Genomic DNA, 26,584 nt, shown 5'->3' with positions numbered 1-26,584 from the left:
GGCGCCACCTAAAACTGCCCCGAGGAGCACCCGCACTGGCAGGAACGCCGTTGGAGGGGAGGCAGGCATATCCGATTGTGCGAGCGTGGTGGAGAAGTCGGGCACTGCAATCGGTAAGCCACTCTCACGTTTGTTGCAGACGGGGAAAATACCAGAGCTTTTTGCGGGTAACTCAGGAAAGCATTTCTCTGGTTCGCTGGCGGCAATCCCTGACTGCAACAGTGCCACTACCGACACTGCTGACAATATTACTACTGACACAGTCTCAGCAGCGCTCAGAGCAAAAAGCAGTGATAATATGTTCAATATGGATGGCGGAGATGTGTCTGGAGGCTGTATAACAGAGACCTCAACGTTAACTCAGTCTATGTGTACGCCTGAGAGGTTCGACAAGAGTCCATCTAATGCAACCAATTTTATCAACTCGCTTGATGCATCTAGTAATTTAAGCCAGTCAACTCAAGGAGAGTATTGTACTGATATATTGGCTAATGTGGTAGCGGAATTAGGTGCGAAGGTTTGCGCTGCTATAGATGGCATTTCAGAGGAAGGTGAAGGCAATGAGTCGGGCTCATTTGACGATGTAGAAGAGCTAACGGAACTTTCCGCACAGGCTATGGGTAAATTACCTATGGGTAGGAAAGGGAAAGGGAAGGCTAAAAATAGGACAAAAAAAGTATCTGGTGGGCAGAACGTGGCACCTCCATGTGGGAAAGTCATCTCCGATAATAGCCCTCTTCGGAAATGGATGCAAGCGAAGGGAGGCGTGAAGACCATGGCATTACAACTTTCGGGTACTAGCCCAACCGAGGGCAACGTAACAAAGGCCCACCCCTCACCCATAGTAGTGGAGGCTAACTCCAGGCTGGGGGTCCCGGATGGGATGCAATCTATACTCCCAGTCTCTGGAAATGTACATGCTACAGAAGAAACTCATGCCACCCAGGGCATGGCCCAACTAGGGGAAGGAGCAACAGGTAGCCAAGAAGTGCTGACACCATCACTTTGCCTGATAATACAGTCCTTAAATGAGCAAAGGCAGGAGGCGCAACAACATTATATGCAGGTCCGAGTAGATAACAGTAGAATGCGACCATCTCTGCAGGAAATGGCGGACAAATTTGGAGGGTTAACCCAAGAGATCTCAGAGTTGCAGCAGAGAGTTATGGTCACTGAAGAACTGTCAGCACTTACAGATGTTCTTGCAATGAAGCATGAGGATCAGATCTCAGGCATACAGATTAAGCTGGAGGGGATGTATGTTGTTACAACGCACACTTTTACAACGCATGCACTTACAACGCATTTTTTACAATGCAACATCCACTACAACGCATTCCATTACATAGCATGACACTACAACGCATGTTTAAAAACTACCTTTACAACGCATTCCATTACATCGCATACTACCTTTACAACGCATACCATTACAACGCATAGTATAGGGGTAAAAATTACTATTCTAACTCCAGGGGGTGCAACAGTAGGGTAAGTGTTGGATTACGTTGTAATGGTATGCATTGTAAAGGTAGTATGCGATGTTCGGAATGCGTTGTAAAGGTAGTTTTCAAACATGCGTTGTAGTGTCATGCTATGTAATGGAATGCGTTGTAGTGGATGTTGCGTTGTAAAAATTTAGTTGTAAGTGTAGTGTGTTGTAACAGTTGCGTTGTAAAGGTTGTTCACCGCTGGAGGACATGGAAAATCGTCAGCGCCGGCAAAATCTTAGGCTTTTTGGTATCCCAGAAGGGACGGAGGGGGCGGACCCGAGGGCTTATATGGTCCAATTATTCCAAAGGGCCTTTCCTGACCTCTCTGACTGGGACTGGGACTCTCAACTGCAAAGGGTTCACAGACTACCACTAGTCCAGAGGAATAAGGGGGGCCAATACCCTCATCCATTTCTGATCTGTTTAGGAAATATTTTACTGAGACAGGCAGTGGCAATGAAAGCACGGCCTAATTCTCCAGTCTCAGATGAATCAGTTACTTTTTTTGTAAGATCTGACCTAAGTAAGGCTACAATGGACAGACGCTGGAGACTACGCCAATTTATAGATCCCATAAAAGCCCTTGGAGCTCAGGCTTTTTTACAAGAAACTGCACGCTTAAAAGTTCTTAAAGGCAGCCACACTTATTTTTTTTGGGAAGAAAAGGAAACAAGTCAGGCAGTGGCCAAGTGGCAAGCAGAAGCTGCGGAGAAGAGATAGAACAGGGTCCTAGGGTGTTATGGTATCTATAGATATGAACTAAGAGTCTAATTTAGCCTGTGGGGGTTTCTGTTTTTTTTTCCTTAACTTAATCTGCCATTGTCTCCCTTCTTCTCTTGATGTTGGTTTCAAGCCCTGTTCTTTATGAATTTTTTTTCTTTTCCTTTTCTTTTTAGCAAAAGGCTAAATTAAGCGATATCTTTAAAAAAAAAAAAGAGAGGAATTTATTGATATAGAACGAAAGGTTGTGGGGATGGCCATCTGGGCTGTGGCTCTCTAGGGCTGCCTCATCAGCGGCAGCTGTTAATAGGGGGGAGTGTTCTTCTAAGGGACAGGGTGGTGGGTGGTTATCAGAGTTTGATGGGGGGTGGAAAGGGTAAGGGTGGAAAAATGGGGGAAAAAATCATCATCACTAGGGCACTTCGGATTTAGGGTAAAGGGAAGGTTTCCAGTCTTTTTTTGCTGGATTAGCAGGCGGCATAATAGCAAACATTATTCTTTAGGGGACATTGGAGGCAGCAGAAGGGGGCTTACTCAAAAGCCAGAAATTATATCATGAATTGGATTAATTGTATGGCCTGCAACGTGGCTGGTCTCAATAGAGCAACTAAGTGACAGCTAGTCCGCGAAGAGCTGCGAATGTATCAGCCTCAATTGTTTTTTTAACAGAAACACTTCTTGCTTACAAAGATCGAAACATGCTGAAGCACTTAGGGTACGATACTATTATTTGTACCACTCAATCAGTATCTATAAAAGGAGTGGCTATTTTAAAAGATAAGAGGTTTAACTGCAGAGTGATCAAAAGTCAGTCCGATCAATGGGGACGCTGGGCATTGGCTCAGCTTGAGCTGTGGGGTAAAAAATATGTGGCCTGCGCAATATATGGTTCTAATGTGGACGATCCCACTATTTTTGAATATCTTAATTTAGAATTGTTAAATTGGGAGGGTGAAAAATTGATTATGGGGGATTTTAATTGCGTCATAACTTATGGTATAGACTCTACTTGAAAAAGCCTTAACTCTAGAATTCGTAAGACCCGTGCTGCGATTTTACAAATGGCAAGGCTTCAGTCTGTTAAGGATGCTTGTAGACATATTTATCCAACAATACCAGGCTATACATTTTATTCGGCCCCTCATAAATCGTATTCTAGAATAGATATGGCCTTGGTTTCTGACGGCTTAATAATAACATCAAAGATGGAAATATGCCCCCGGGTGACTTCCGACCACAATCCTATTATTTTTTCTTTTCGGGCTGAAGCCGAGAAAAAGGAACTTAGGCAATTTTTCTTCCCTAGATATCTGTTGATGGACAGCGAATATATGGTTAACATTGTTCAGCAACTGGAGGAGTTCTTCAGAGTAAATACAGGGTCAGCATCCCCATTATATTGTATGGGATACAATGAAAGCGTATGTCCGAGGTATCACACAAAAATATATTTTTTTACAGAATAAAAAGCGTAAAAATGAAATGGAGATACTGGTGCATACTTTACGTAACATTGAGAAACAACATGCGGTGTTATTAAAGAAAGATTCAATTGCTCAAGATACTATGTTTCTTTCATTCATCGACGCAAGAACCCTAGTGAAAAAGTTTTTAAGGGATAAAATGGCCGCCAGCTATAGTAAACGTAATGCTGATGCACGACTGTGTATCAGTCCCAGGATGCGACACCTGCATTCTAGATGAGAAAATCATCGTTCAACCAAAATTTGTTTGTTTTAAACACATTTTATTCGAGTCTTTTGGCATATGAAATTGATCATTTCGATTTTCAAGTGCATGTATTATGCTCAGAGGCCTTAATTACAGCATGTCGAAAGAATCCAATATAGCCAATAATCATGATGAGTTTTAACCCAATGCATTTCGGCCTTTCCGCCCTTCGTCAGGGGTGAAGCAAATCCACTAACGTGAAGCGAACTCCCAATGTGTCACCACTGTACTTCCTTAACGAGAAGTGCCCGATGCTACGCCTGCTTTTTCAAAACGCTTGTAAACATGGGCTTCTGCATACCGAATCTTTAGACATCTTAGAACAATTTCTGTTGTTTTATCAACAGCTTTATTCTCTCACTTGGGCCCCAAATCGAGATGAGATACTATGTTATATTGACAACAGTGGTCTCTCAGTAGCAGATGTTGAGAGAACTGCTACTTTAGATGAGATAGTCTTGATAGAAGAAGTGGAGTTGGCATTATCAACATTGCCTATGGGGAAAGCGGCTGGAGACGACTCATTGCCATTAGAATTTTATAAATCTTTTAAAAAGACTTTGCTTTGCCCCTTACCAGGGTAATACAATTTGTGGTCATTAGTGGGGAGGTACCGGAATCGTGGAATACGACACAGATTGTGTTCTACTTAAAAAAGGGTAAACCACCAACAGAATGTGGATCATACCGGCCAATCTCTCTTATTAATACGGACGCCAAGATATTTTCAAAGATCTTGGCGACTCGTCTAGCTCCGCTTATGCCGGGATTAGTTTCCGAAAGACAGCATGGGTTCATTCTGGGGAGGGACACTACTGCCCACGTCAATATGGCTATTGGAGCATTCGACTTTGCAGAGAAAAAGAAAATTGACTTTGGAATGATCCTTCTAGACGCCAAAAAGGCGTTTGACCGCGTTAGGTGGGAATTTTTATGGGCTGTATTGGCTAAGATTGGTTTAGGCGTACAGTTCCAGTCCTGTGTACAGGCTCTATACTGTCATCCTCAGGCCAAGCTGTCTTATATGGGGTCCCGATCAATACCATTTCGGATCTTGTGTGGGACTAGGCAGGGATGCCCCTTGTCTCCGTTACTTTTCGCCCTATATATAGAGCCATTTCTACGCACTTTACAATCCTGCATGCATATTAAGCCATTGGAATCTGGGATTTTTATACTTAAGCTCACGGCATACGTTGATGACATAGCGGTTTATGCAACTAACCCAAGCGAGGCCATGACAAGGATCAAGGAAGAAGCTGAGAAATATGGCAATGTCTCAGGCTATAAACTGAATGCTAACAAAACACAAGTGCTTACTACGGCCGGGATCCAAAAATCTATTTCCGGGGCTTGTACAACTGTGACTTACTTGGGGGTAAAGATAATAGCCAAAGTTAATCAGATCATTGACTTAAATTATGTACCACTCCTTAATGCAACTATCAAACTGTTCAAAATTTGCCATAGGCTTCCTCTAGGACTGCTTGGCAGATGTAATCTAATTAAAATGAAAATACTCCCTAAATTTTTATACTTGTTTCGTTCGATTCCCTGAAAAAAAGTTCCTAACATATTTTTTTTTAAACTTGAGGGGATCTGTAGCAGCTTCATTTGGGGTTATAAAAAATCTAGGAGAGCAATTGAGCTACTTAAATCTCCATTTGAACAAGGCGGACTTGGCTTTCCGGATTTTAAAATCTATTTCTGGGCTTCATTTACAGGTCGTTTCCATTGTTTGCTGGGTCTGGATCAGACAGACTCAGTGTTTGAGTTTATTTTAGGAAACCAGAGGGACATGTTCTTATATGGAATAAGTGACCCAAACTACTTCAAGCGAGTGAAGTTCAAGACTGTGAGAGATACTGTATATATTTGGAGAGATATGTCTGCTAGGTGTAAACTACCAATATTTCACAAAACATTTCCACTATGGGGGAATCCTCTGCTCCCTGAGGTGTTTCAGGACCAAGCAGTCAAATCTTGGGTGAAGTACGGAGTTACATGTTTGGGCGAAATGTACAATGAGAGAGGAATCAAATCATTTGAAAATTTGCTCCTAGCGTATAAGGTCCCTGCTCATTTCTTCTTTAAATATCTACAGATTAGAGATTATTTGGTTTCTAATCTGGCCGTAACTGAGATTATGCAGTCAAACATTTGGGATTGTGTATATGGAGGGAAATCCAAATCTTTGATAGGGCGATGTACGGACATCTACATAGTTTTAGATCAGACGGTAGTGAGAAATCAGCTGAACGCTGGAGTCAAACCCTGGGTATGGCGGTTTCATCTAGAATGATTAAACAAGCCTTAGTTAATGTTAAGGATTCGGTCCACTCTGCTAGTTTGCAACTTCAGCAATTACGTACTACCTGTATGTTGTACTATACCCCGGCTAAAATAGCCAAATGGGCTCAAGGTAATACGACGGGGGATAAAAAAATCTGCCCCAAATGTGGACTCTATGCTGCTAATCTATTACATATGTGTATTGCATGCCCAGCACTGAAGGGTTATTGGCAGTTAATGGAACAGTTACTCCAGTCTAAACTTGGGCTGGATCATCCACTCACTGATCTAAAAATAATGCTGGGGTATAAGGAGGATAACCCCGCCATCGCACGCCTCTTCTCAATCTTGATGGCTTCTCTCAGACTGGCTAATACCAGGGTTTGGGTCTCCTCCACACCTCCCTCGGTTGAGAAATGTTGGTTTATTATTAGAGAAACTTATGGTTTAGACTAGAGGCAGCCTTGGCAACGGCATGGGGAATTCGCTCCTTAGTTAAATTAGAAGAGCTATGGAGACCGACGGCTTTTGATGGAATAATTTAGTATTTGCTAGTATTATATGAAATAATTTGTGTCCCCGATAATTTTTTTTCTTTTGCAATTTTTATTTTTTGTGGTTTCTGCCTGATGTATAAATCCTAAAACCCCAGTTTATGTTTTACTGTATAAATGTGCCCTTTTTGATGATGAAAATAAAAAAAATAAAAAGATTAGATTACATCCTCACATCTCATTCTATTCTTCACAAATGCTCAATAGGAAAGCATACACAAATCATATCGGACCACAATCCCTTGGTACTAGAAATAAGAGGGGAAACAAGGGTTAATCAAGACAGGATAAGTTGGTTGTTTGATCGCTCTTTACTTTCTAATGACGAATACAGCAAACATATGAAGCATTGGATCCCCCAATTTATTAAGGAGAATCTGGATAGTGCCAGGATTGAAGTGGTCTGGGATGCACTCAAGGCCTAAATAAGGGGAAAAACAATGAGCTTTTCACTAGCCCTTAATAGGGGGAAACGCCAATTCATGGAGTCCTTACAATTACAATTGGCAGCTGCAGAAGGAAACTTGATCACTGCATATAGAGATGGTGAGGATCCCACAGAAGCACTGGCGAAAATATTCTCAGCCAAATCATTAGTTATGGAAGTAATCGCCAAAAGAGCAGCAGATAGATTGGAGACTTGGAGAAAAGAAGCGTACGAGTGTAGCAAACAAGTTGGACACCACCTTGCGATCAGGGCCAGACAAAAAACCACAAGAAACACCATTACGACTGTAAAGGATACCTCCCAGACTATAGTTACAGAAGGTATACGCATTGAAATTTTAACTTACTATCAGAACTTAAATCAAGAGACTACCAATTTACACCCAGAGAATATCATGACTTACCTTAATCAACCTCCAATAGAACAATTATCTTCAGAGCCACAGGCCCAACTTGAAGAGCCCCCTGTGTGGGTAGATGCTTTACTGTGTATTAACAGTCTCCCCAATGGCAAAGCGACAGGCTTGGACTGCATACCGGCAGAATTTTATAAAAACATTTCTACAGAAATCAGAGAACTAATTTTTCCTTTGTTCATACATGTCTTTAAGGGGGGAAGACCACCGGAATCATGGTCTGAAGCAAAAATGATTGTTTTTCTGAAAAAATATAAATCAGCACTAGACCCCACATCTTATCGGCCAATCACATTAATAAATATAGATAGTAAAATATACTCCAAAATATTAGCGACCAGACTAGCCGGGGTAATTCACAAAGTAGTATCTCCAAGGCAACAAGGGTTCATCCCAGGACGTGGCACTATAGATCACATAAGAAGAACCATCTCACTCTTTGATGCCACACAAATTTCTAGAAACCCTATGGCACTCATTCTACTCGATGCCGAGAAAGCCTTCAACAGAGTTTCCTGGTCCTTTCTTTGGGAGGCTCTGTCGAGGGTAGGGTTGAGGAAACATTTTATACAGGCATTTAAGATGCTTTCTTTTCAACCAACTGCGAAACTATTTATAAATGGCATATTTACCAATTCCTTTAGGATAAATCGAGGCACACGTCAAGGATGCCCTAGCTCACCTCTGCTATTCGTCATATATATCGACCCCTTCTTATTGGAGTATAATCAGAGGATTAACCCGATAATCAGTCAGGGCGGGGAGCCAAAGGTATTGGCATATGCCGATGACATTGCGCTCGTAACATCCAAACCGATAGAAGCTATGGCAGAGGTAGAGCGAGAGGTGATGAGATTCGGCCTATTGGCCGGATATTACCTAAATCGAACCAAAACCCAGATTATTTGCAAAAATGTCAACATGGGTGACGACATTAGACAGGTAGGAAATGTCACCTATTTGGGGGTAGATATTACCGCCAATATCGAAAAGCTAGTCGAAGCAAATATCGACCCCATGATTGACAAAATAAAACCAGAACTGAGGCGACTACATAGTCTGCATCTTTCAATAATCGGAAGATGCAATATAATCAAAATGCTTTTCTTCCCTAAGATCTTATATCTCATAAGAGCCATCCCATTAGAATTTAATCCCAAATGTATTAAAAAAATTGAAGATATGTTTTCCTGGTTTATCTGGTCCGACAGGAAACCCAGAAGAGCATATAACTTTCTCTCTCTTCCTAAGGAAAGGGGTGGTTTGGCACTCCCAAACATTAAACTTTACTATTGGACAACTATTCTCTTACAGAATTACATTCTTTTCTCAGATAAACCACTAGACGTCTCACCAAGCCATATCCCCACACCTATTGAATTAATAATGGGTAATCTGGCCTGGGGATGGGCCTGGAGATTCCTGAATGACTCTCACTACAAAAAAGTACGGTATAAGACGCTGGCTGCGGGATATAAAACCCTGAAGGAAATCCGGAAGATGTTAGGGTTGGGTCGGTTGAATTATTATACTCCGATCAGTAATAATTTTAACCTGCCTGGAATCTTTAAAGATCTCACAATCAGGAGATGGATGGACTAAGGCCTATCTAAGCTTGGAGATTTTTACTCTCTCACCAATGTAATTACCTTTGAAATTCTTAAATTACAATATGGACTAGATTGGAAAGATTTTTTTAAGTATTTGCAAATACATGATTTTTTAAGCAAGAAGGGTGGAGGCCCAATAGAATTCTTAAATAATTCCATCATTGATAAACTAAGACAGAATAATCAATCAATTGGAATGGTATATAATTCACTTAACTCCTTGATGACGGACGATTTGGGATATCGCGCTAGCAAATGGAAAGCAGAAATTGATGTTTCAGAGGAGTTATTTCAATATTCCATTGAACTAGCACAGAAGCTTTTAATACCAACACGACTCCAGGCGCAGTACTACAAAACTTGCTTTTCACTCTATTATACGCCTAAAAGGATCGCCAAATGGGGAATTGGGAAGGGGACTTTATGTCCTCGATGTGCGCTGCCCCAGGTGGATTTAGATCATATGCTGGCGTCCTGTACCACACTAAATACTATAAAATCTGACATCAGGAAATTCTTTAAAGAGGTTTTAGGAAGAGATATAAACCTTTCATCAGCCCTGATCTGTCTAGGGGTAGATCAGGAGACCCAAGGGATGCCCGGAGAACAACTAATTTTCATAAGTATGGCAACATATCGCCTTACCCTAACATCAGCATGGTTAGATTCATCCCTGCCAGTGTACTGTCAGTGGCTAACACGTCTAGTCACGAATTACAACTTCGAAAAAGCATTATATGGGAAAAGGGGGATTCGATCCCGCTCAAAAGGGTTAAAAATCTGGGAACCACTGACCAAATGGCTCTTGAGATAGAACACGATATTCTTTTTCTTTCTTTTTTTCTTTTTTTTTTGTTCTCCTTTTATGGTTAAAAAAAATAGATACATTCCAGAACACTTAAGATTTATTAACACAATATCATGTTTAGATAGATGGTTAACCTAGGGGAGGGAAGGGGGGGAAAACTCCAAAATGTGCATGAGACTATATTATAGAAATGTTACAGACTTGATCTAACGCCTTTCTTTTTCATTTTCTTTTATTTTTCACTATAAAGTTTATTGGCTTTAAAGACATGTAATGTTACGAATATGGTACCTGTAACCATATAAAATATTCAATTCCTTGTGAACAAGTAAACTAAAAGTTTATTATGGTGTAATATTGAAATCATGCACCAATAAAAATATTTTTTTTAAAAATAAATAAATTACGAAGGCTGAGTCAAGTTAATTTGGAACTATTTGTTGGCACATAGCTAGAACTTTCTAGAGTAGATTTGGGGTCCTGATTCTCAGATAAGTACTGATTTTTTTCCTAGTTCAATTTTGCATCCCAGTCAGAATGGCAATACACAGTGCGAAAACAAATCGATTGTTCTTGCTCGCTAACTAGTTGAAAATTAGCTGAGCAAAGAAAGTCCAGTCTTCGATAATGCTACTAGAAGGAAGACAACATATTTCAGACAAGAAGATGGAGTTGATGATAAAGTCAATATCTGCGGTCTTCCAAAAACAGCAAGAGATTTTTAACACTCTCCTTAAAAATCAGACTTCTCACTGTTTTCCTGTTCCCCTGCTTCCATGTCATCTTCCTGGGCCTTGTGTAGTTATGACACCTAGGTGGAAATTAGTATTCCTGGAGAAAAATAAATTCAGATGGTAAAATTGAAAGAGTACATGGTTTACGTTACTTACAATAATGTTTTTTTCACTAGACGACGATCAACATTCTTCCAGTAACTTATTTTTCAGAATGTTAAGTGAGCCTGTTGTCTCAAAATGTCCTTTTAATTCTGCGGTGCAGAGAGTATTGAAAAGAGAGTGGAGATACCCAGAAATGACTTTAGTACCCAGATTGATGTGTACAATGGATACTCTGGCTGAGGGAGAGATGGAGATGCTATAAGTGGTTGCTAACAATCCTACTCTTTCAAATCTTACTAGACAGTCAGAAAAGCTCTTATCAGATGATGCAACCATTTTACATCCAATGCAATTCATGATGCTATGAAAACACACACAAAAAATCTTTCAGATGTAAGTTCTGACTTTCTGAAGGCTTTGATTATGGAAGCAAGAAGAATGATAACAATAATTTAAAAAAGTGAACCACAATATCTTCATACCAGAGTCTTGGAGAGGATTGTCTCAAAAATCCTCCTCCGCGTGGTCACACCCAACAGTGAATGTTATTTCCATTGAGGTGATGTCGTGGGTAGTATCATCATCGGGTGTTTTTCACCTGAGTGTCTTGTTTTCCAAGTGATATTATCCTCCATCCAGGAGGGGAGCTGTCTAGCTAAAGACAGTGGCGATGTCTGTGACATGTGGTTTAAAATTACCTCCTGTTTTATAAATGAAATTTATTATGAGTAAAAAAGGATAGGGATAAGGTTTAAAACAAGGCGATGTGAGGACAAATTGATGGTCAAAATATTCAAAATGAAACCAACAATCATTTTTTATTGCAACAGAAAAGAAAGCACCAGCTCTACATTACAAAATACCATTGGAAAAGTTGCAAAAAACGGTGAAACATCTGAGAAGAACATACATGTAAGTATAAATAGTAAAAGTATATGCATATTGTTATATATAAATAACAAACATATAAACATTTTAAAATTGTAATTATTTATACTAATACACTACTTTCAGACACAATTACAGAAAGTACAAGATACATAAGATCCCTGAAAGGAAGAAGTTACTAAGACTCATGGACTACACCTACAACCTAGAAAGTATATCAATGGAAAATGTGAATTGGAAACAAATATTCTAACACATGCTATGGGAGGGCTAATATGAAAGATGATGTTGTAATTCATGTAGGGGAACACAACCGCCCCTAAACGTTAAACAAATAGAAGTAAGGCAGGTATTGCAGGATGTAAGAGAGGCAAGCACTAGCTCTCAGAAGCCCACATCCAAAATCTGAAAATATATATTCCCTAAAGTCCCCGAACATATAACAGGTCAACCAACACATATACCCACTTTAAAACATTTAGTTACACAAATTAAAAAGCCACCAGCAATTCTCCTGCCCTTAGAAGATACCAAGATATAGAAGTACCTGAACACTTAAAATTACACATAATGAGGAATCCTTCATCTTATATGACAATCTAAACAATGATGGACAAATGCTAATATTTTCTATAGCAGATAACTTACTAAAAATAAGCCATTGTCAAACCTGGAGGATGAACAGGATCTTCAATATGTGTCCCAAACCATACACTCAGATATACACCATACATGGTTAATCTCAAAACACAAATATCCCTTTCATGTATGCCCTACTACCACATAAACAAAGTAGCATGTATTACATACTCCTAAACCACATTAAACATAACAGAAATAGCTACTACACACAAAAAATATTCATAGACTTTGAACAAGCTATGATTCAAACCATTTTGAAAATAAACCTTCACAGAGCCATACAAGGCTGTTACTACCATTCCAATCAAAGCATATGGAGATACCTCCAACAATCTGCACTAAGTGTAGAATGTGCTACAAGAAGTCAATTTGCCTTTGAAATTAAAATTGATAGTACTATGAGACTGTCACTGAGGTAGCTAACCACTACTATTTACTAATAGAAATCTATATCTACCAGCAACATGAGCATAAACTAACCCCCTTAATGGGTTATTTAGAAGATAATTTGGTTGGCACACTGCATTGCTCTGGACACAGACAGCAACCCGAACTCCTAATATCATGGTGGGATGTCTATGACAGCACCTTGGCACAGAAAGGCAAAACAAGCAATTCAATGGAGTGATGGCACAATGCCTTCCAATCCACACTAGGCAGAATGTAAACTACACTCTATAAATTTATAGAAACACTACAGAAATCTGTAACCCAAATTACACTAAAACTTACCAAACAAACCAAGAGAATGCACAACATGCTGCAATTAAAAGTCAAACTCTTCATAAACCACAAAGGAGTAGATCACGTAAAAATATAGCCAAAAGCATATCATAAAATAAATAGCATCCTACAAAACTCGCAAAAAACTATTCAGAAAAAGGATTATTGTGACAAAATCCATTTTACTGTAATAATTTGGATACCATTAAAATAATTACAATTAAATTTAAACATTCACTTTTAAAAAATCTCCCAACCCTTATCCCCTAAAAACTCAACATCCCGCTACAAAACAAAAATATATCTACATTATTTTTTACAAATTAATGCAACAAAAAATACAAATTTAAAATATGTCCTATTTAATAAATTATCTTACTGAACACACAAATAATTTTTTAATCAAACGTATAAAATTAAACACACTACAATAAAATGCATACGAGGCAGGAGGATAAGTGGGGGAAGCAAGATGGTGACCATCTGAGGATGGTCATTTGGCCCTTCTCCTTACAGGGCTAAAATTCAAGTTTTATCGTGCTCCCGCTGTTAACCTCCTGTGGTAATAAGCCCAGGGGTATGCCTTGCTAGCACACCGCTAGCTGTCTGCCTACTTACTGGCGAAGGAACTGCCTCATTTGGACAAATCTGAGTCCTGAGACTTTTGATCAGTCGAGATGCTCACTGGGTACTCGCGTTTGGAAGGCTGAGGTGCCGCGTAGCTCGCTGTGCTGTGGCAATGGCTCTGAAGAGTGTGAAGAGTGTGAGAGGTCCTAAAGCCCACGGCGGCTGTGGCAGCTCACTATAGACTGGATTGGTAGCTAAACCACATTAAATGTAACAGAAATACCTACTACCCACAAAAAATATTTATAGACTGTGAACAAGCTATGATTTAAACTATGATTCAAACCATACAGGGCTGTTACTACCATTCCAATCAGACCATATGGAGATGCCACCAACAATCTGCACTAAGTGTAGAATGTGCTACAAGAAGTCAATTTACAATATGTCCTATTTAATAAATGATCTTACTGAACACACAAATAATTTTTTTATCAAACGTATAAAATGAAACACACTACAATAAAATGCATACTAGGCAGGAGGACAAGTGGGGGAAGCAAGATGGTGACCATCTGAGGATGGTCATTTGGCCCTTCTCCTAACAGGGCTAAAATTCAAGTTTTATCGTGCTCCCGCTGTTAACCTCCTGTGGTAATAATCCCAGGGGTATGCCTTGCTAGCACACCGCTAGCTGTCTGCCTACTAACCGGCGAAGGAACTGCCTGATTTGGACAAATCTGAGTCCTGAGACTTTTGATCAGTCGAGCTGCTCACTGGGTACTCGTGTTTGGAAGGCTGAGGTGCCGCATAGCTCACTGTGCTGTGGCATTGGCTCCGAAGAGTGCGAGAGGTCCTAAAGCCCACAGCAGCTGTGGCAGCGCACTATAGACTGGATTGGAGGCTGGGCTTTGGCATTCCGATGTGGCCTCAGGAGAAAAAAAACATACTGATATGGAGTCCTGAAGTGGGGTCCTGCGGCCCTGCAAGACTGACAACAACCACAGCACTAGTAGCTGACTTCTTTAGGAAATCCAGTCTCATTCTGGATCATGATGCAACAGTGAGAAGTGGCAACCTTAACCCTATTACTCACCTTGCGGTATCTCCCCATAGAGGTGTGGGACCTGAAGCACCTCAGGATGGCCTAGACCTGGGCACAGTGAAAACAGTTGCAGCTGCTGCTTCAGATACGACCTCAATGCCTTCAATGAGTACGCTAACTTCTGGTGGAACTGTATGTATGATACAGCCGGATGGGTTAGCTGAGCCCAATACGGCAACAGGTATGGCTACAGTGGCTTCAACTTTGGGAGTAGAACGATCTGACACTTTAGCAGGGGGCATAGAAATGGACACCGCTCTGGGTTCAGAAGGGGAGACACTCCAGAGCCTGGCAGTAGAAGGTGGTGAGGCAATCACTTTATTAGGCACAGATAACAATTCCGCTATATGTTTGCCACAGCTACCACAATCCCCTGATTGCTCTCATATAAAGGCATGTGCCGATACAGATTCGGGAGAGTACCTCTTTTCTCTCTCAGACCTGTCAGATTGGAGGGAGGAGGATTTAGAGGCAGCTGGAGAGCGCCAAACGGATAGCTCACTGGGCAGCATTTTAAGAAATGTGAGCCGCTTGAATGAGAGATGGGGGATGCCACTCCTTGAGGCGTACTCAGACCTGTCCAGCACAGTAAGGAAGAATGGGGCTGATCAACACGAAAGTACAAAAGTGGCAGAAAGGGTTTCGAACTACTCTGGGATTAGTCAGTACTACCCGGTTTAGAGGGAGATACTCAGGGGGGCAATTTTGCTCCAAATCAGCCGGATATAGTTTCACTTGAAGCAATCTATCAAAGTATCATGGACCATGGGGAGGAGACTCAGGCAGATAGTCATTGAACTCAATCTGCCTATTGAAAGCTGCAAGGTGCCATTTACCGAGTGGATAAGACCTGCTCTGAGAAGATGGTGGATGCTGAGAGCAGAACCATAACCTTAGTGAATGAGACAGTAGCTCATAAAAAGGCGGTTGAGGCTCAGGTTTTGGATACCAAATAGAAACTGAAAAATTTCGAAAATAGACTCAGACCAAATAATCTAAGAGTGATGATTATACCCAAAGGATTAGAAGGAGTGGACACTTGTAAATACATTATGGGGCTCTTAAAAGGAGCTTTCTCTAAACTATCTGAGTAGAACTGGGATGTAAAAGTTCAGCGATCTCACATGTTTCCCTTTAAGCAGAATTCCCGGTCTTTGCAGGATAGAAGAAAGTCAAGAACAATAGTAACACATTTTGGCAATTTTCTGTTATGCCTGGCAGTCTCCAATCTGGTTTACCCGGATCAGAAACGATCTTTTGAGGGTTACACATTCTTTTTGAGGCCTGATTTTGTGCCACTTTGCTGTTGAGAGAAGATGGCGTCTCACACACATGATTCAACCTTTTCCAAATAAGGGAGCTCAAGCTTATTTAATGAAACCAGCCAAACTTAAGGTTATCTTGCATGATAGGACTAACGTCTTCACATCCGAAGTTAAGAGAAAACAATTCCTTGACAGCTTGAGCTCAGGGTAGATTGCGCAAGGCTGGTTTAGCTTTCATTATGGCTCTAGGAGCCTCTATATAATGCTCTTGGGCCCGATTCACAGAACTAACTTAAGACAAAATCCTAAACTTACTACCATTTTGGTATTCACAGAAGGCACTTACTCATTTTGGTATTCACAGAAGGCACTTACTCATTTCGGTATTCACAGAAGTTAGGAGTCCTAACTTTAGGACTCCTAAATGCCTTCTGTGAATACCAAAAGTCTTAAAGTTAGGATTTTTCTCAGTTTAGGGGTAGTAAAGTTAGAACTCCTAACTTTAGGACTCCTAAACTGAGAAAAATCCTAACTTTAAGACTTTTGTTATTCACAGAAGGCATTTAGGAGTCCTAAAGTTAGGAATCCTAACTTTACTGCTCCTAAACTGAGAAAAATCCTAACTTTAAGACTTTCGGTAGTCACAGAAGGCATTTAGGAATCCTAAAGTTAGGACTCCTAACTTCTGTGAATACCGAAATGAGTAAGTGCCTTCTGTGAATAGCAAAATGAGTAGGTGCCTTCTGTGAATACCAAAATGGTAGTAAGTTTAGGATTTTGTCTTAAGTTAGTTCTGTGAATCAGGCCCATTGATTTTTATTGATTATGTATGCGTTTGTATGCTGTGTATGGGAATTTCTTAATGGTAACATATAATTTATACTAAATTGGGCTGTATTTAAAGAGACTTGCTTTAGGCTATTAGTTTCCTTGTACAAAGTCTGTTGGTTACCATGGTGGGCTAATTGTTTCAAGTGGCGTAAAAACACTGGAAAGTGAGTAACGGGTAGGTGGTGTTTTGTTATTGCACTATGTAACAAGCATAATCAACAAGTAGAGAGGTTTGTCTGATTTGTTCTGGCTCTTCATCTGTTTATGCTAACGGAGCAGCACATATTGTTTATAAGACGGCTAGTTGGGCTTGGAATGGAAGGAGGGCACTCCACCATCAACGAACCTGGTCGGTCCAACTGCTTCTAGTAGGTGCATGGGGTAGAGAGGTGGCTTGGGGGCACTGGGTCAGGAGGGCTGGGGTTGGCGGTAGTCAGGATTGAAGGTGGTGAGGTTCAAAGGTGGTGAGGTTCACTTGTGGGTGGCACAGCAGACATAAACAATTAATGCACAAAACAAATTGAGATAAAAAACAACAAAAAAATCTTCCAGACCAGAAGCGAAAGCACAGATACTTGGGCAGTATTCTGATATGATACCTTCTCTTTCAAGAGCAGAGGCCATATCTATTTGACCATGACAGCCTTAGCAGGAAATGGAATGCCGGATCATAAGCTACAAATCTGTACAATTAAGGCTTGTGGTCTCAACAATAGGACTAAGTAGGTGAGGGTGGCACTGGGTTTGAGGGTTGTGAAACCAGATTTAGTATGTATACAGGAGACCCACATCCCCTAGGATAAACGGGGACTCTTTAAGGATCTTGGCTTCTCACTCTTAGGCTGTATACAGCAAGGCTTGACCTATAGAGGGTTGGCCATTCTTGCAAACAAATGTGGGTGCTCCATCGCAGTTTTCAGTTTATGGTGCCAATGGGGATCAGGCCCACAATTTGAATCCAGAATTGGCTTTATGGCCGCTCCCGCTTATCTTATGTGGGGATCTCAATATCCATCTAGATGTGAAGAAAGATCAATCAGCATTCCAATCGTACACAGGGAGGATGCCTTTTGTGTTTAGAGCACTGCATCAGCTGATCAAAAATCATGGCCTTATTGATGTGTGGGAAAGATGCAGCCCTCCAGACCCTGGTTTTACGTTCTTTTCTTTTCTGCATGGCAAGCAGGTACGCTTAGATCATTTTTGAATCCACTACTCTGGTTGGTCAAGCAATAATAGAGTGGTATCCTAGGGCTCTCTCAGATCATAGCCCACTGGTATTGTAAATCCCAACAACTGGTATCACTAAACCTTGGGAGTGCTGGACCTTCGATAAAAAACGTATGGTGTATACAATGTACTTGACCATTTGCACAAATTGATAATTGAGTACTTGGAACTCAATAGAGGGACTTGCCTAGGATGGTTTGGTGTGACTGGGATCAGGGGTGAGGCACTTAGCTTAAGTTCATATCAACAGAAGGAAAATAATTGAGATCCAGGGATTATATCAGGTATTATCCTTAGCAGAGGAGAACTTGACCCGGTCAGTGACTATGGGTATGGATATTCAGGAGGTCCAGAAAAAGCTAGCTATATTAAAATAAAAAGTTCATCAGTATTTTAGCAGAGAGGTGGCCGTTAAATTTCACGATTACAGGTTGGAGTATTATGAGTATGTGGAGAATATCAGAAGGCTATTAGCAAATCGGATTATGCAAAAGGAGTTGGAAAAGGGGATATCGACTATGAAGGATAGGGAAGGGAGCACAGTTGAATCCCTGGTTAAAATTATTGGAGTCTTTATAGATTTTTATGAAATGTAATATTCAGAGGAACTTGAAACCCCACAAAAGGTGTTTGAGGATGTATTTGTGGGCTAGGATAAGGTTGCATTAAATGAAGAGGAACGGGCCATCCTGGATGCTCCAGTTTCTTAGGAGGACGTATTTGGGGCAATAAGTTCTCTAGCTACTGGAAAAGACATAGGGCCACATAATCTACCCCTGGAGTTTTTCAAAGCCTTTTTTGCTGTACTTCAAAAAGATATGCTCTGGGCTTTCTTAGAGGTACAAGCAGGAGCAATTCCACCATCATGGTAAACAACTAATATATTTGTCTTTGAAAAGAAAGGTAAATCACCTTTGCATCTGGTTAATATAGGCTGAAATCTTTAATTAACTGTGATGGTAAAATCTATGACAAAAACTTTGGCAAATCAGCTGCGGTAGGTTATCTTGGCATTAGTGTCACCTCAACATCATGGTTTTAAATTTAGGGGTTGGTACAGTAGATCATCTGAGAAGAGTGACTACTTTGTTTGACGTTGATGCCGCATAATCATCAATGGGCTTAGTTTTATTGGATGCTGAGAAGGCCTTTGACCACATGTCATGGAGATTGGAGATTCCTCAGTGGGGTTTTAGAGTGTAATGGCTTTGGTAACAATGTTATTAAGTCTATTAAAACATTGTATAAGGCTCCTAGGGCTACTCTATGAATACTGGGGATGGAGTCAAATAACATACACGTTTCAAGAGGAAGAAGACAGGGCTGCCCATGCTCACCTCTGTTAATTGTGCTATACATTGACCCCTTTATAGCACAACTTGAGAACAATCTATGTATCAAATTGTGTAGGCAATTCAGCAGAATATAAAGTTCTGTCCTACACAGATGATTAAGCAGTGGTTACAGCAAACCCTGTAGAGGAAATCCCCACAATTGAAAATCTAGATAAATAGTTTGGTGCACTTTTTTGGGTAGAGATGAAATGAGGTTAAGACCCAGGTACTATGCACTAAGGGAACGAAATTTAGTGATCAACGGGTGGTGACAGGTGCAGTATGTCTAGGGGGTCAAAATTACAGCAACCCAGATAAATTGGTAGAATTGAATATAGTACCACTGTTTCATAACATAAGCAAAATCTTAGTAGAAACAATCAGCTACATCTCTCGCTACTGAGGGGGTGTACCATGTTAAAAATGATTATTTTACCAAAGGTGCTGAACATTTCTAGGGCCATTCCTTTGGAAATGAACACATTTTGGCTGACTAAATTGGAAAATGCATGTTTTTGCTTCTCGTTGGGATAAAGGAGGTCAAGAAGAGCAGCTAAATATATGGTTCTACCCAAATTGCGAGGTGGATGGACAGTCCCTGATTTTACGCTCTATTACTGAGCTTGCATCTTATAACACATGGGGATTTTAGTTACATATTGGTCGGACTGATTAAATCTGGTGAAAACCCCAACAATTTTCGAGTTATTTTGGGAAGTGAGGCTAAGGGTTGTCTTATAGAAAATATCATTTTTTGTGGCAGTGACCCAACTCTGCATTATATCCGAGTGGCTAAATTCAGAGCCCCCAACATTTTTAATGTGGAAGCCTAGATTTTTAGCTGTATTCAATATGGAAACTAATTTGTATAAGTGCAAGGGATGTAAAAAGGAGCTTTGGGGGGACCAGGATCTGGTAATCTGTTATTAACTGGATGTTAGTTTTGACTGGGTAATGAAGAAATTAAGGTGTAAGACAGTAGAGGTAGCTAATTGGCTGGGAGATTTTGATTCTGTAAGCCCTCTTAGGATCATAGGGGCATGCTTTGAATTTTTAGATGCATCATATTTAATATTATGCTGTAAATATATGAATATCTTATTGCAGTAAGGCTACTAAATGTTATAATAATGTTTACAGACTTGCTGCTACATTATGACCATATCATCGCTATTATGCACTTACACTTTACAATTGCTTGATATTTCAGATTATAAACTCTGCTGACAATGTTTATAGTTATGTTGCTATATCACAAATATCTTTGCTGCTATTATGCAGCAGCACTTTATAGTAGTGTTTATAGATATCCTGCTATCCTTTAGGAGCACCATTGTTATCATGAATCTTCACTTCATAATTTATTTGGCTGTGTGTCAGTATAGGTAGAACCTATTTATGTTTTGATATCATTAGGATATGACTTGCTCTTCTCCTTACCAAAGTAAGAACCTGCACTTTTTGCCCTTGTCCATGAAACAGTATGGCTCCTGGCTTCAGTCTAAACACATGCACTTTGAAGACCTAAAATGGAAAACTGAATTGTATGCATGTGGTTTGGCAACTGAAAATTGTTAAGTACTTATATCTGTATTCACAGAAAAAATGAAAGATTACAGGCACATTATAGTTAGGTTTACATTTCACTTGTACTCAACCAGAGAAATTCAGGAGTTTTTGTTACCTGAGCTAACTATAACTTACTCCCTCACAATGCACTGCTTATCACCTCACATATTATATTACTCATGACATGGTCAGTGATATCACTGGTGACATCTCAAATTACATCACTCAAGACATCATCCAGTGAGTGAAAGTGTTTCATAAATGTGTCTGAGACTTAAAGATACATACTAAGCTACAGCATAAGTTTAACTACTATTCTTTCTGTACTAGTAATTAGCCATACTAGTTCCATCATATCTCATCTGAGTGGGTGTGTGGCTGTCTGTATCAGTGTGTGAGTGGATGTCTGATTGGCTTTATGGGTGAGTTAGTGGCTGTGTGCGTGGCTGCATAGGTATGTGAGTGGCTGCATGGGTGACTGAGCAGCTGTGAGAGTGGCTATATGGGTGAGAGAGTGGGTGTGTGAGTGGCTGTATAGGTAAGTGAGTGGGTGTGAGTGGTTCTGTTAGAGAGTGAATAATTGGGTGAGTGGCTGTAAGGGTGGGTGAGTGGTTATATGGATGGGTGAATGGTTTTGGAAGTGTTTCTGTGTGTGTGTGTGAGTGAGTGTGTGAGTGGCTGTGCCAGTGGCTGAATGGGCAAGTGAATAGGTGTATGCATAGCTGTATTGGGAATGAGTGGCAGTGTGAGTGGGTGTATGGTTGAGTGTGTGAGTACCTGTATGAGTGAGTGAGTGGGTATGTGAGTGACTGTAAAGGTGTATGAGTAGCTGTGTGTCTGTATGTCTGTATGATTGGATGTGTGAGTGGTTGTATTGATGAGTGAGTGGATGCAGGAGTGGCAGTATTGGTGAGTTAGTAGGTATGTGAGTGGATGTATGATTGAATGGAAGTGTGAGTGGCTCTATTGAGGAGTGATTGGTTGTATGAGTACTGGTATGGTCTGTAATTGGATATGAGAGGGGTTGTGCATGAGTGGGAGTGAGTTTATGAGAGATTCTATAAGGTTGTGAGCAATTGTACTAGAGGTTCTGCAGATGATGTCATCAGTGATGTCATTTGAGATATCATCAGTGATGTCACTGACCATGTCATGAATTATGTAATATTTGAGATCATAAGCAGTGCCTTGAGTTTCTCAGGTTTTTCATGAGTGAAATGTGGGTGTAACTATAACGTCTTTGTAACCTTAGACTTTTTCAGTGAATTTCTAGGTTTTTTCTTTCATTCTTTTTCCTAACTATAACATCCCTGTAACCTATGTTTTTTTCACTGAATTTCTAAGATTTTTGATTATTCTATTTCCTATCAATAATGTCCCTGTAAGCTATGTGTTTTTCAATAAATTACATTTTTTTTAAAAATACAAACTGTAACCTCCAAAATTTGTGACGGCATAGGTTAGTGACTGGGTGTATGGGAAGCTGTATAGCTCTGTGGGTGGATATATGTGTGGCTTTATGGATCTGTGTGTTGATCAGTGAGTGGCACTTTGGGTTTGTGAGTGGGTGTGTCAGTGGCTGAGTGGGTCTGTAGGTGGGTGTTTGAGCCTCTTTGTGGGTCTATGACTGGGACTCTGAATGGTGCTATGGTCTATCGTCTGTAAGTGGGTGTGAGATTAGGTCTGTGAATGGTTGTATCAGTGCATGTGCATGTCTGTGAGTGGGTGTTTTAGTACTACCATTGGTCAGTGTGTAGGTGTGTGAGTGCTGCCATTGGTCTGTGAGTGCACCTGGTTGAGTGGTAGAATCTTTTTTGGACATTTGCATACTTAGGGTATTTAAAATGGAGAACTATGCAATCTAATCTTACAAGGGCACAACAATAAAGAAACCTCTCATCACAGTCATTCAAGTTGAGATTGTGCTCCAATAGATTGACAATGCAATCATTGTTCAATGTAGAATAGTGAAGGAAACATATTTGCTTTGCATTCACCAAACCCAAGAACTTAGGATCTTATCCATTACACTCAAGTGGATTTTCGCCTGGGGCATCTGCTATGTTTATATTTGTAAGTGCTTCATGTTCATGTTCATGTTCAATTGATCTGAAATAAAGAAGAGTGTTATAATGGAACATTATTTACTTGAAGAAGAGTACAGTTTTGGAAAAAGATGTCTACTGAAATGGATATCATTCTACTGGCAAATTAATCAATGCCTTCTCATTGTATAAACTTTTTTTTGTCCACTGATTGACAAAGCCAGGAACATGTTAATAAAACTGAGAGACCATAACATGGGCTGTATCTACAGGAACTACCTGCATTTTGACATCCATGGAATCTATAGAAATGATAAAGTATGAAGACAACGGGGTTTTTCTCAGAACCCTGAAACTCTGCATCAGGTCTTATATGTAGCTGTCACATACAAACAACTAACACAAAGGTTCTTCTCAGAGCCACTCTATTGCCCAAAATGTTGTTCATTTTCTTTAGAAATAACTTTTTTCACTTTTTAAAATATTACCGAAGACGTCATGATATTTGAGAATATGTCTTGAATTCGCTTAACAAAAGCAAACATTCAATAGCCAGCAGCACATTCAAAATGCATAACTATAAATAAGGAATTCTGTGTATCACACTAGTTACATCACTACTTACGTGTATCACTCTTTGAGACAGTCTGTGAGTGCGTGTATCAGAGTTTGGGTGGGTCTGTCAATGTATGAATACTGTCTCAAAAGCTTGGGAGAGAATTTTACTAGGTCTATGAGCACATTTATGAGTGTCTGATTGCATGTGGGAGTGAGTGCATGAGTCTCTAAGTGGGTTAGTGAGTGGGTGCATAAGTGTCTGAGTGGGTCTGTGACTGGGTGTATTAGTTTCTGAGTGGGTCTGAGAGTGACATCATAAGACTGTGAGTAGTTCTGTTAGTGGGTGCATAAGTGGATGTGCGAGTCTCTAAGTGGTCTGTGACTGAGCATGAGTCTCTAAGGGGGTCTGTGACTGGGCATGAGTCTCTCAGTAGGTATGCAAGTGGGTGCATGACTGTGTGAGTAGGTCTGTAAATGGGTGCATGACTCTCTGAGTGGATCTGTGAATGGGTTCATGAGTGTCTGAGCACATCTGTGAGTGGATGAATGAGTCTCTCAGTAGGTCTGTGAGTGTGTCCATGAGTCTGTGACTGGGTATGTGAATAGGCGTCCCTCTCCAAGTGGATCTGTGAGTGGGTACATGTATCTCTCAGTGGCTCTGTGAGTGGATGCATGAGTCTCTCAGTGGCACTTTGAGTATCTGAGTAAGTGTTGCAGTGGATGAATGAGTCTCTGAGTGAATCTGTGAGTGGCTGCATAATATCTGACTGGGTCTATGAGTGGGTGCATGAGTGTCTGAGTGGGTCTATGAGTGGGTGCATGAGCCTCTCAGTGGGTGAGAGAATGAGTGCATGAATGTCTGAGTAGGTCTGTGAGTGGGTGCGTGAGTCTCTGAGTGGGTCTGGGAATGGGTGCATAGGCCTTTGAATGGGTGAGTGCATGGGTGTGTGACTGTCTGAGTGGGTCTGTGAGTAGGTATATGAGTCACTGATTGGGGGTGGGAGAGTGGGTGCATAATTGTATGAGTAGGTCTGTGAGTAGGTGCATGAGGATTTGACTGGGTGAGTGAGTCTGTGAGTGAATGTGTGAGTGTCTGAGTGGGTTTGTCACTTTTTGCATGAGTGTCTGAGTGGGTGTGTGAGTTGGTGCATTAGTTTCTGAGTGGGTTTGTGAGTCTCTGAGTGGGCCAGTGAGTAGATACATGAGTGTCTCAGTAGGTCTGAGAGTGGGTGTCTGAATGGGTGCATAAGACTCTGTGTGGGTGAGTGAGTGGGTGCATGAGTGGGTGCATGATCCTCTGAGAGGGTGAAAGAGTGGATGTATAAGTGTCTGAGTGGGTGTATGAGCATTAGTCAATGCATGACTGTCTAAGTGGGTCTGTGAGTGGGTGCCTGAGTCTCTGAGTGGGTCTGTGAGTGGGTGCATTAGAATATGAGTGGGTGTGTGAGTGGGTGTGTGAGTCTCTGAGTAGGGCTGTGAGTGGGTGCATGAGTCTCTGAGTGAGTAAGTGACTGAGTAAGTGGATGCATGAGTCTCAGAGTTTGTCTTTAAGTGGGCATGTGAGTGCCTAAATGAGACTGAGGGTTGCTGTATAAACATATTTATTTATTAATTTACTTATTTCAGTGATATTCATAAATTTGTCAAGATCTATATTTGTGATGTTTCAGTTGTAGCGAATTCACGAATATCACGAGTGGGGTTCCTTAAAGACCCCTATATTCTTCACATGGGGCTAGGGCACATTCAACCTGGCCCCCTATGCCACTTTGTGCCATAGGGGGCCAGAGTTTGAAATTAGGTCTGACTTTTAGTTTGGTCCTAATGTTTGGAAAGAGAAAAAAGTGTTTCTTAAACTGTGCTCTGTTGTATGACTATTTCATGTTATTGAATGGTTGGTGTATAGCATGTCATTGGTCATATATGTCTTTCTTTATCTGGATTGACGCTTTGGTATTTCTGAAAGCAGTGAGGAATGGGATGAAGAATATGGAAGAGCATGGTAGTGCTTAGCTTACAACTGGTAATCTTCACTACTCTGATTCCACATTCCTTGTCCCATTACTCACGTTGGGGATGGAGGAACAGCGTTTTGTGCTTGATACTTTAGGATGGATTGTGGGCTTCTCCCCCATGAATAGGTGATGTGGTGGAATATTTTAGTATGAAGGTAAAACAATGAATAGATGGTTTCTTGGTAAATGTGTTGACTGATGCTGGACCTACCTGCAAGTAGTGAGTGATAGAATGAGGAGTACGGCATCGGGTAGGTAAATAATCTAACCATTTATATTCTCCCACAGGATTATGTATCTGGTGGTGTGTTGCATAAGCATCTTTACTCCTCTTTCAAGATGGTTTGAACACTAACCTCATAACAGAATTAACCCCTCCTACTTGCCTTACAAATATTGTTCATGAAGAGGCATTAGAGGAGCTACTTTGTGTTTATGCTAGTATAAATTATCTTACAACAGGATACAGTGGTTTCAGAAAGGAAAAATCAACACATGGCTTCTTTGCAACTAATAAAACCTATCTCAAACCTACTATACAACGAAAACAACAGCATTCCCATCGTGTTCAGAGTAACACATTACAGTCTGTAAACCAATCTCTAGATGACCCCCTACCCGTGCTTAGTTTGCAAAAAGTAGGTGCCAGGGCTCTCATCAGGAGGCCACTGCAGCGTGCACCTCCCATTGCCCCCGCCAGTGCCGCCATTTCCAGTAACAACACAACTATTAACCATCACACTCCTACAGGTGTGGCAATTCAGACTATTCCATGCCTCCAAAAGTATAAGAACAGCTTAGGCAGCATGTTGTCGTCATTTTTAATGTATATTGAACTAATAAACAAATATTGTTGTTCTCCTCTCCAAATTACACAAACAGCGCCACCATGTAGCAGGCTG

This window comes from Triturus cristatus, chromosome 5_2 (assembly GCF_964204655.1).
Source record: "Triturus cristatus chromosome 5_2, aTriCri1.1, whole genome shotgun sequence".
In the NCBI taxonomy this organism is placed as follows: Eukaryota; Metazoa; Chordata; class Amphibia; order Caudata; family Salamandridae; genus Triturus; species Triturus cristatus.
This window is presented reverse-complemented; position numbering follows the sequence as displayed.